Source organism: Ipomoea nil, unplaced genomic scaffold (genome assembly GCF_001879475.1).
Source record: "Ipomoea nil cultivar Tokyo-kokei standard unplaced genomic scaffold, Asagao_1.1 scaffold0380, whole genome shotgun sequence".
Classification (NCBI taxonomy): Eukaryota; Viridiplantae; Streptophyta; class Magnoliopsida; order Solanales; family Convolvulaceae; genus Ipomoea; species Ipomoea nil.
This window is the reverse complement of record NW_017616808.1, coordinates 44,314-56,197: the sequence shown is the minus strand read 5'-3', so window position 1 is coordinate 56,197 and position 11,884 is coordinate 44,314. Positions and strand designations below refer to the sequence as shown.

At 31.7% G+C, this 11,884-nt stretch overlaps 1 non-coding gene across 1 annotated transcript; it reads right to left on the bottom strand.

Annotated features, from left to right (window-relative positions):
- Positions 1-84, bottom strand: TRNAL-UAA. The gene has a single exon. It is a non-coding gene; the product is annotated as a tRNA-Leu (tRNA).
- Between the last annotated feature and the right edge of the window lie 11,800 nt (positions 85-11,884).

Here is an 11,884-nt window from a genome sequence, read left to right as displayed (position 1 = left end):
TGCTGGCTATGGGGTTCGAACCCATGCGCACTTATTGTGCAGAAGATCTTAAGTCTTCCCCCTTAACCTCTCGGGCAAACCAGCAAGTGTTACATTAATAATGTTTGTAAAATTCTACAGTTCAGGACGTTGTTTCCGCCAACAAAATTGGCAGCAGAGTTCCATGGCTTCCGGTGCATCTGATCGACAAAAGAGGTTAATTCATATTAAGAAATGCAGTTATACTATTATTAAAACTTGGGTAAACTTTATAAGAGCTTATAAAATTTATATTAAAAACATTCATATATATGTTTATTAACTTTTATGAATTTTTTTATTTTTAAAAAATTTACAAAAATCATTAAATTTTTAATTGAATACATATTTACATACTTTTAATTAATTCGATTCTTATTATTTATAATTTTCTTACAAAAAATGTTATATTATTAATATATCATAAAATTCTTCATAAAACTCTCCTTCTATATCTAGCTTCTTCCTTAACAAAACATTCTCAACTTTATTATTATTATTTATCAATAGTAAGGTGAGACATTAAATACCAAATCACTTATATAGTATTAATAATTAAGCACTTGCAAACAAAACTATTTTATATAAAAATTTATAACAGTTTTAAATGCAAAGTTAGACGAACATGTACTAATGATCTAACTGAGCAACTATATGAAATGCATGTTGGGAAAATAATGCAAGTCAATGGACTTTTTTGGAGGTAATTCTCAAGTTGTTGAGTGCTAAGATTTGTTAGGTATGTAGTATGTGATCATAATCGTCTAACCTCTAGGGTATTCTTAGTTCAAACAAACAGACAAACATTGTCTGATATCTCTGATCTATTGCCTGTCCAATTTTTTTTAATTTCACTCTGAAAATGTATGTAATTAAGTTACTAAGTTCCAATCTCGGGATGCATAGAGACAATGATTGTTGTGTTAACATCGGGGGCAACACAGTAACTAATCTCCTCGCTGAATTGTAGGCACCTCTGGAATGAGACAGCTAGTTTGGAGATTTGAGACTACTCCATATTCAAAGCGAATGATCAAACCCTTGACGTTTAGTTAAGGATGTCCTTCTACTCAACCTCACCCCCAAGTTACTACACTTGAGATACTACATCATATAAATGAGACTTATTGGGGAACAAGGCAGCTAAAAGAATATCTCAAACATCAAGAGGTGGGATGTGATACCCTTGATTGCATATTAATTATAGGAGTTAAATGTGTTCTTAGAATTAGGATGGTGCAGCCTAATTAGTAGGAGAGTTATTAATACCATTAATAAAATAGTATATACAAATGTGCTCAAGGAATATATAGTATACATATTAGACGTAGTACTATCTTGATACGAGATCATATCTGAATGTGAGATTGAGAATCCCTATTCAATGGTCCTACGAGTATTAGTCGTATATTAGCTGTGGTCATCTGTCTTTTAAACGACCATGTCCTTCATCTTTTAAAAATTAACTATCCAGGGTCTTACGTTAAGTTTGGTGTTAAATGGACGTTAAATATGAGGGTTATGCTGTCTTTTCAGCTCCATTAAGCATTAATCTTATCCTTAATCATTATTAAAATTTCTGATTTTCAAATTATTTTCCGTGGTTGCCAAATAAATTTTTTTATGTCTTTTTTTTTTCTTTTTCTTTTTTAGTGCTACTGACTTTGTTATAGTTTAGTATCTGTTTATAACTATTTTCTCCAACCTACTGAACTCACAATCCCCATATGGGAGTGCAACCTTAATGCCATTAGACCACAAGGTCTTTGGTTTTTTTTTTTTTTTTTTCCTTTTTCTTTTTTGTCGTTTTATTGTGCCTAATATTTTCAAAAGATTAACAGTCTATTCACTTCCTAGACTTTTGACCTGCTAGGGACCAACACAAGCAATTTAATTTGCTTCTCAAAAATATGTACCAAAGTAACATCTAATCTCAAAAAAACACAATATCTTAACCAAAAAAACATATCAGTCAAGTATTTATAGATCCCAGTTTAAAATAAGAAACCTAATTGGCCAGCTCCAACTTAATGATCGATTGCTGAATAGAAACGTTTAAGTTGAGCCAAACACCAATCCAAAGCAACCAGCAATCAGAAATCTTCATCACATAACACGCCCCCTTCAATTCGTCCGCATGACCGCCATCAAATGATATGATACATATATCAATCAGTTTTAAGAACCTCTAAGGAAGGAAGTAGTGCCCAACACGATTTCTCTTCATCATGGAAAATATTCTTCTTTACACCACTGGTAGGCAATTAAAAAAAATAAAAAAGAAATAAAGAAGAGTTATGTGGGCCATTTACGCATGTGCAATGCACGTATTTACTGGATGCAATAGGTGAAATAAAGAGACTATTTTTATCTGTTTTGCAGAAATTGAGAAGGTGAGGACGGAATGTTTGAAGCTGATGGGAAAGGAAAAGTTACCGGCGGCGGTGGAGGAGTTTTTACCATTGAAGGGTAATTCTGATGGAGACGTCGGGACAAAACAGTCAAACAATCTCAGGGTGAGAAGATGAACTGGATGAGCTTTGTTGCGCTCTAGAACCACCTTGTCCCGTGTGACAATTTTAATTCTAGAAAACCAAGCAAGCAACTTTTCCCTACGAAACCTCTGAGATTAATTTTTTATTATTTTACCGTGGACCAGGGTCCACAGTGCACTGTATGTGCACTCTAGTGTTTGCAGAAATTGAGAAGTTGAGCGGGTAATGTTTGAAGCTGAAGGGAAAGGAAAAGTTGCCGGCGGTGGTGGAGGAGTTTCTACCATTGAAGGGTAATTCTGATGGAGACGTCGGGGCAAAACAATCAAACGATTATGGTGAAAAGAAGAACTGGATGAGCTTTGGTGCACTCTGGAACCACCCTGTTCTGTACGACAATTCTTATTTCAGGAATACAAGCAACCAACTTTTCCCCTAGATTAATTTTCCATTATTTTACCGTGGACCAGGGTCCACAGTGCACTGAATGTGCACTCTGGTCCTACATGACATCATTTTCGATTTACTTTTGACGTCTACTGTTTGGTTGTTCAAATCACATTACACTTTTTTTTTTTTTTAACTGTAAAGTATGTGTGTATTGTGTTGTAAGTTCTGTGTCTTGTGTTATAAAATTCTATACCTTAAAGTATCAATTATGTACATGTAACAAATTAGTAGCTGTGTAACATAACACAACATATTGTGTCTTATGTTATAAATTTATATCTTGTGTTGTGAAACCTAAATCAAATTTGAAAATAAGTAAATACTCCGTATATAACATGTGAATGTGTCTTGTGTTATGAGTTTTTGTGTCTTGTGTTATGTACTTATGAGACACATATAATGCTCTTTCTCATGCACAAGCTGAAAAAATTACAGAGTACTATTGTTTTGTAGTATGCATGTATACTTAACTAACTTAAGGAGAGATTAGAATGTATATAATATGTAATCATTAGAATGTATAAAATTACAGAGTAGTATTGTTTTGCTACTCTAAATGGTGAACTAAGATGGAGCAACCAAGATCCAAGATGGCGGGATCGGATTCTTGCCGAACCAGTGGTGGGCAGAGGTTGCGACAACTTGTTTATAAAGCAAGCGGAATATGGTTTAATTTCTTTGCAAGAACAACTAAATTAAAGAAAAAGTTAAAATCATGACCACAAATAACACGTTTAATTTTGGTCTCATTAGTCTATATACTCGAAAACAATTTTTGATAAATTCAATTAAGTTATTCATCAATTAAAATGAGTCGCCTTCTCTGGTAGATGGTCACCGGCGACGGTCGCCAGATTTTAGTCGGAAATATGCTCGGAATAGAAATGACCTGTAATAGCAGGTCATTTATCGATTCTTGGATTTCATTGCCTCAATATAATATGTATGTTAAAGGGTGTAATTTCACTTTTTAAAAGTTTATAGGGACTTAATTGGATTTTTCACTTAAAGTTCAGAGGCTTATTTGATCCTTTTTTTCTTTTAAATATTAATCTTAAAATTAAATTACCCTTAATAATGTTGATTAATAAATCAAGAGCTATCCAGAAGCACACAATATATACTCTGTAAATTAGAAATGGCAATGGAGTGGAATGACAAAATGGCATATATATCTTCTGCCTCTGCCCCGAATTGATCGATCACACTCAAGTCCTTGCTCTTGCATGGGGGAAATAATGAAATTCCCTTCCCATCCTTGCTTTTGTATGGATTTTTCTATGACAAAGAAATTCTTGACATGCATATTTTTTCTTTAAAAATTATATCACAAATTTACAATTAAAGTGTATAATATTAAAATTAAAAACATAATAAGTGTGGATGAAGGTTATACCCTTCATTTATGTCCCTTTTTTTCGTTAAATTTTATGATATATTATGCTATAAATGTTGTACTATACAATATTTTGGACAAACATACCCCTACCGTTATAACTTCCGTTATCCTTTCTACTATTGCTACCATGCACATGCATCCACCATATATTTTCTTATTTTCAATAATAATAATAATATAATAATAATAATAATAATAATAATAATAATAATAATAATAATAATAATAATATACACATTAATATTGGGGTTATATGTTAGTTATTTCTTAAAATATAAATATTAAATTTATAGAAATGTTTTAAATTATTATTATTATTTACAATAATTTAAAAATAAATTTAAAATTTTAATATAAATATTAATATTGGGCACCTATTTTTTGCGCATCGCGCATAAGAAAATTCATTGTAATTCAAGAATATAAAAACACCCAAAAAAAATACGAACTTCAAGATTAGTCAAAGTATATAACTATATATGTTTAATATATAAATATAAATGTGTTGTCCATCTATCACTTAAGACGGAATGCATTCTTCAATTTGGTATCAAAATTAAGTGCTCAAATCTCTGTAGTCTCACGCATTTTTTAGAGTCCATGTGAGGAAGTGCACAAAACATATAATATACAAATAGAAATGTGCAATTCATCTATCAATTTCAACTTTTAGTTGAGATTAAAGTATAAAACACACTATCCAATTGTACATAAGAGTAAAAAGTTAATGTGTCAAATCACCATTTGTAATTTTAAAAATAGTTGAATTAAAATTTTGAAATGAATATTTATCTATATATTACTGACTACATAAATAAAACGTACTCCTATATAGATTTCATTATATATGGTTTAAAATTTAATAAATAAATTATAGACATTAATTGGGATTGAGTATATCCTTTATATATTAGGTAATTTTGTAAATATATAATATATATATATATATATATATATATATATATATATATATATATATATATATATATATATTAAAATAAGTTTGTGATGTGATCATTTATAATTAGGTTTGAGGGCCCCACTAGCTTGTACTCAGTGGGGATTTAAAATATCTGTCTACTCACATCATTATCCAAATCAAGTCGTGGGATGAGGATTTTAAGAGCATCTATATTAGTTTAACCTTGGTGCAATTATTGAGGAATTTTTGTCAGAGTGATTAGAAAAGAGAAAGAAATGTGAGAAAAAAAGAAAAATCAAATATAAAATATATTTTGATTTAAAAAAAAAATTAGTCATTTTACGCGCCGCTAGGCACGTGCAGCAGGTGCGCGGAACGCACAGTAGGTGCCATTAATGCAATCATTTAATTTTCTACTGGGCCCCACAATTATGCAATGCTTGCAGGAGAAATAACTCACCAAAATAACCCACTCCCACTCTAGTTTAACCCTAATTTGAGTTATTTAATTTGACATAAACTCCCAAATATGCACTGATAATGTTGCTCTAACAATTGTTATACGGTGAACCATGGTTCAATACAGCACCACTTCGTTTAATTAAAAGAAATGATTGTCGTTATTATAAATTAATGATATATCACATTATATATATATATATATATATATATATATATATATATATATATATATATATATATATATGTATTGTCAAATTAATTTATACTAGAATTAAATCGATACTTAAACATTTTTATAATAAATATATTGTGTGTATAAAATGAAATTGAATAGCAGAGCTCAAACAGATATATATATTGTCAAATGAATTTATAGTGGAATTATTTTCAAGAGTAGAATGTAGGATTAGTTGTAGAATTAGATGGGGGGAGGAATCCAAAACTGCTTCCACATTGGGTTTAATCTTGGGAGAACATTTTTGTGAAACTGAATTTTTTTGCATTTAAAGCAGCGATTAGAAGTGAAACAAAATCTAATTCTTCAAAGGATCTGACAGCATTAATTATATTCAAGCAAGTTTCAAAGACCCACCTCCGTGATTCATGTCTCAATTTATTTCATGCTCGTCAAAATATCAATCAAGATTTTATTAATTTTTGGAGAAGATTTTATTAATTTCACTTTTATTTACTCCAATTATATTGAGTGTGGTTTTTTAGATACTTTTATTAGTTCTCAATTATTAATGGGAAATTTGGAGTTAATTACTAATTTGCTCCCTCGACTATGAGAATTTCACCAATTTGGTCATCGACTTCTAAAATTTTTCAAATTCAATTCCTGACTATATTTTTTTTAATTCAAGTCTTAACCGTTAGTCAATTGTTAACTCGGGACCAAATTGATAATTTCACTATAGTCAATGGATCATTTCGGTCATCACATGCACCATTTTCTCTGAAAGTTAATTACTGAATTGGTCCCTTGACTATAGCAAAATTATCAATTTGGTCCCGAGTTAACGGACGTCTAACGGTTATGACCATTTCGGGTTTAAAAAAAAAACATAGTTGAAGACTAAATTGAGAAATTTTAAAAGTCGAGGACCTGATTGGTGAAATCCTCATAGTCGAGGGACCAAATCAATGAATAACTCGGGAAATTTGTAAATCTATTCCTTGAGACCTGAGTTATAGAAAAGGTGTAGTTTTCTAATTACCTTAATTAACGTGAAATTGTAATAATACCTTTAATTAGTTAGTTGTCGGGGTGATGTATTTTGAAATTGTAATAATACCTTTAATTAGTTAGTTGTCGGGGTGATGTATTTTACTCATTTGTTCTGATGGATGAAGTCATTTGAGCAAAAACCTAATCAACAGTACTAATATAGAAATGGCAAAACTGTATTTTCATATTGATTTCTTGAGCAAAAACTTAATTAAACAACACCTAACAAGTACGTTCATATTGAAACGCCCGCCGCTGCCAATGGCAGAAACTCCTAAATATGGTAACTTTAGAGAACAAGGACAAAAATTAACTCTCCAGTAGTCACCTTTTCCGCCACGGGAGAAACTCCTCCAACGCCACCGCCACGGGCAACTTTTCATTTCCCTTCAGCTTCAAACATTCCGCCCTCACCTTCTCGATTTCTGTAAAATAGATAAACAAAAATTAAATATGTACGCACAGAATAAAACGATTTTCATCAATTCTAATCGTTTGACCGTTTTACCCCGCCGTCTTCATCAGAATTACCCTTCAACAGTAGAAACTCCTTCACCGCCAGCAACTTTTCCTTTCCCTTCAGCTTCAAACATTCCGCCCTCACCTTCTTGATTTTTGAAAAATAGATAAAAAAAAATATTCTCTTTATTTCACTTATCGCATCTAGTAGATACGTGCATCGCACATGCGTAAATGGCCTACATAACTCTTCTTTATTTCTTTTCATATTTTTTTAAATTTTTTCTCCGTGTTTCCCTACCCCTCACTCCTACACGCCATGTCAAAAAATTTTTTTTTTTAAAAAAAGAACTAATCGGTTGAAAATGCCGTAAGTGTGTATTCTTAATTTATTCTTAATTCTACTTCCATTTCTGCCCCTCTTCATTATAATCTTTGTACCCCTGTGCTATAAAATCAGCCCCCCATCTTGCATTTTCATCATCTCTGGTTAAAGATATATCTGGGGGGGAAAAGATCGGATTGGAGGAGTTTCTACCGTGGCGGAAAATGTGACTCAAGAGTTTCTGGGAATCATCATCGATGACAACAATTTCAGCAAAAGCAATTGAAACGGATTTAGGAACTACAAATTCACAGTTCAGATCGATATTCCTTTCACTAAAATTCTGGGTTCAACTGTAGAAACTCCTTCACCGCCGTCGCCGCCTGCAACTTTTTCTTTCACTTCAGCTTCAAACATTCCGCCCTCACATTCTTGATTTTTGAAAAATAGATAAAAAAAAATTGAGTTAATACCCAAAATCGTCCTCAACTATAGTGGTTTTTCTCAATTTCGTCCTAAACGACTTTGGTGACCTAATATCGTCCCAGACTTTTGTGTTTCGCTCAATTTAGTCCTCCATTTGTTATTTGTCAAATTGGTGTTAAATAAAGGGACAATTCAGTAATGTCAATATTGATCTCTCTTTACTTTCAACTTGTGAAGTGAGAAATTCCTCTTTCTTGTACGACTTACACCCATAATTACTCCCGGACCTGCAAATCAAATTTTATATTCGCAGTTTTAGGAGTAATTCTGGGAGTAATTCATAAAAAAAAAAAGGGGATTTCGCAGTTCACATGTCTATGAGTAAAGAGATGCCAATATTAAAATTACTGAATTGTCTATTTATTTAACACCAAATGGACAGAATAACAAATGAGGGACTAACTTGAGCAAAAACACAAAAGTCTGGGACTAAATTGAGCGAAACACAAAAGTCTGGGACGATATTAGGTCACCAAAGTCGTTTAGGACGAAATTAAGAAAAACCACTATAGTCGAGGACGATTTTGGGTATTAACTCAAAAAAAATTATTCACTTTATTTCACTTATCGCATCTAGTAGATACGTGCATCGCACGTGCGTAAATGGCCTACATAACTTTTCTTTATTTCTTTTCATATTTTTTAAAAAAAAAATTTTCCGTGTTTCCCTACCCATCACTCCTACACGCCATCTCAAAAAAAAAAACAAAAAAAAACAAAAAAAAAAAAAAAGAACCAATCGATTGAAAATTCCCTAAGTGCGTATTTAAAAGTTTTTAATTCAATAATTTAATTTTTATTTTCAAAATAGTAAAATAGTCAATTTATTCTTAATTCTACTTCCATTTCTGCCCCTCTTCATTATAATCTCTATACCCCTGTGCTATAAAATCAGCCCCCCGTCTTGCATTTTCATCATCTCTGGTTAAAGATATATCTGGGGAGAAAAGATCGAATTGGAAGAGTTTCTACCGTGCTGGAAAATGTGACTCAAGAGTTTCTGGGAATCATCATCGATGACAAAAATTTTAGCAAGAGCAATTGAAACGAATTTAGGAACTACATATTCACAGTTCAGATCGATATTCCTTTCACTAAAATTCTGGGTTCAACTGTAGAAACTCCTTCACCGCCGTCGCCGCCAGCAACTTTTTCTTTCCCTTCAGCTTCAAATATTCCGCCCTCACCTTCTTGATTTTTGAAAAATAGATAAAAAAAAATATTCTCTTTATTTCATTTATCGCATCTAGTAGATACGTGCATCGCACGTGCGTAAATGGCCTATATAACTCTTCTTTATTTCTTTTCATATTTTTAAAATTTTTTTTTCCGTGTTTCCCTACCCCTCACTCCTACACGCCATCTCAAAATTAAAAAAAAAAAAAAAAAAAACCAATCGATTGAAAATGCCCTAAGTGTATATTTAAAAGTTTTTAATTTAATAATTTAATTTTTATTTTCAAAATAGTTAAATAGTCAATTTATTCTTAATTCTACTTCCATTTCTGCCCATCTTCAATATAATCTCTGTACCCCTGTGCTATAAAATCAGCCCCCGTCTTGCATTTTCATCATCTCTGGTTAAAGATATATCTGGGGGGAAAAGATCGAATTGGAGTAGAAAAATCTGAAAGAGAAAACAAAATGGCCCAGAATTTTAGTGAAAGGAATATCGATCTGAACTTTGAATTTGTAGTTCATAAATCCGTTTCAATTGCTCTTGCTGAATTTTTTGTCATCGATGATGATTCCCAGAAACTCTTGAGTCACATTTTTCGCCACGGTAGAAACTCCTCCAATGCCGCTGCGCGACAACTTTTCCTTTCCCTTCAACTTCAAACATTCCGTCCTCACCTTCTCGATTTCTGCAAAATAGATAAACAGAAATTAAATATATTATGTACAGAATAAAACGATTTTCATCAATTCTGATCGTTTGACCATTTTATCCCGCCGTCTCCATCAGAATTACCCTTCAATGGTAGAAACTCCTCCACCGCCGTCGTCGTCGGCAACTTTTCCTTTCCCTTCAGCTTCAAACATTCCGCCCTCACCTTCTTGATTTTTGCAAAATAGATTAAAAAAATATTCTCTTTATTTCACTTATCGCATCTAGTAGATACGTGCAGCGCACGTGCGTAAATGGCCTACATAACTCTTCTTTATTTCTTTTCGTATTTTTTTAATTGTTTCCCTGTTTCCCTCCCCCCCCCCCACCCACCCACACCCCCACTCCTACACGTCATCTCAAAATTTTAGAAAAATAAAAAATAAAACCAATGGATTGAAAATTCTCTTAGTGTGTATTTAAAAGTTTTTAATTCAATAATTTAATTTTTATTTTCAAAATAGTAAAATATTCCATTTATTCTTAATTCTATCTTTTCATATATTCATATGAGTTTTAGCTGAAATTACTATTTTGCTTCTGTCCAATATTTTAGTGGATTGAAAATACTATATTGCCCCTATTTAAAATTTTGGTCAATAACTCCGAATCCACCCTCCATTGTCCTAAAGTCCTAAATCTTATTAAATGACGTTTTTTTTTTTTTTTTTTCCACTTCTTTTCAACAAGGTAACTATTGGAGCATTTCTATATTGGTCAATAATAATAATAACAGCAACAACAACAACAACAACAACAATAATAATAATAATAATAATTATTATTATTATTGTAATAAAAAATTTAGTCTTTAAGACATTTAAAATCTTTCTATATTTAGTCTTGCGGTCTAATTTGCAATTAGCGGTGATCAAAGTTTTTAGTTGAAAAATGTCATAGAAAATGAAATTTTTATTTTTTAAGATAAAATATTAATTAATATAAATAATTTTTTTAAAAAAAATACAAGAACGGACCCGCTTCGTCTCTATGGCCGGAGACGAAGACCATTGTCTCCGTGCCATGGAGACGAAGCTTGCCGGAGATGACAATTCTTTTTATTTATTATTTATTATTTATTATATTTAAAATTATTCTTTTTTTTAAATTATTTTTAAAATTGGTAGCCACCACATCAGCGTACTTTTAGGTAAACAAGTCATTTTAGGTTGAATTGCATGGGTTTGTGTTGTTTAAGGACCCAATTGCAATTTTTTTGAGTTCAATGATCTAGTTGCAGTTTGATATGTAGTTGAATTGCGTATTTGACCTTTATTCCTTATTAATATTATTACACAAGAGTATTTTAATTTTTATATCACTTCTTTCCTTTTCATTCCCAATAATTCTATTTCTCCATACCAAACAATGTAATTTGAAATCATATTGAATTTATTCCACCTTATTCTTTTTTTTTTTTTACCAAATTACAATTTATTTTTTCATTAATTCTTTCCTTCCAATCGAACGTCCTATGATAGTTGAGAACCAAATGTAAAAATGACTCAATAATCGTGGACCAAAAGTGAAAAAAAAAAAAAAAAACATTATCACACATATACTCCTCAAATAAAATAAAATAAAATAAAATAAAAGTTACGCGACGAACCGAGTGTGAAAGCTATCCGAATCTTTCCCCCACCAGGATCCACTTCCATTTCTAAATTTCCATTTCTGCCCACCACTGTGCTATAAAATCAGCCCGGGTCTTTCATTTTCATAACTCTGGTTAAAGGAATTGGAGTAGAAAAT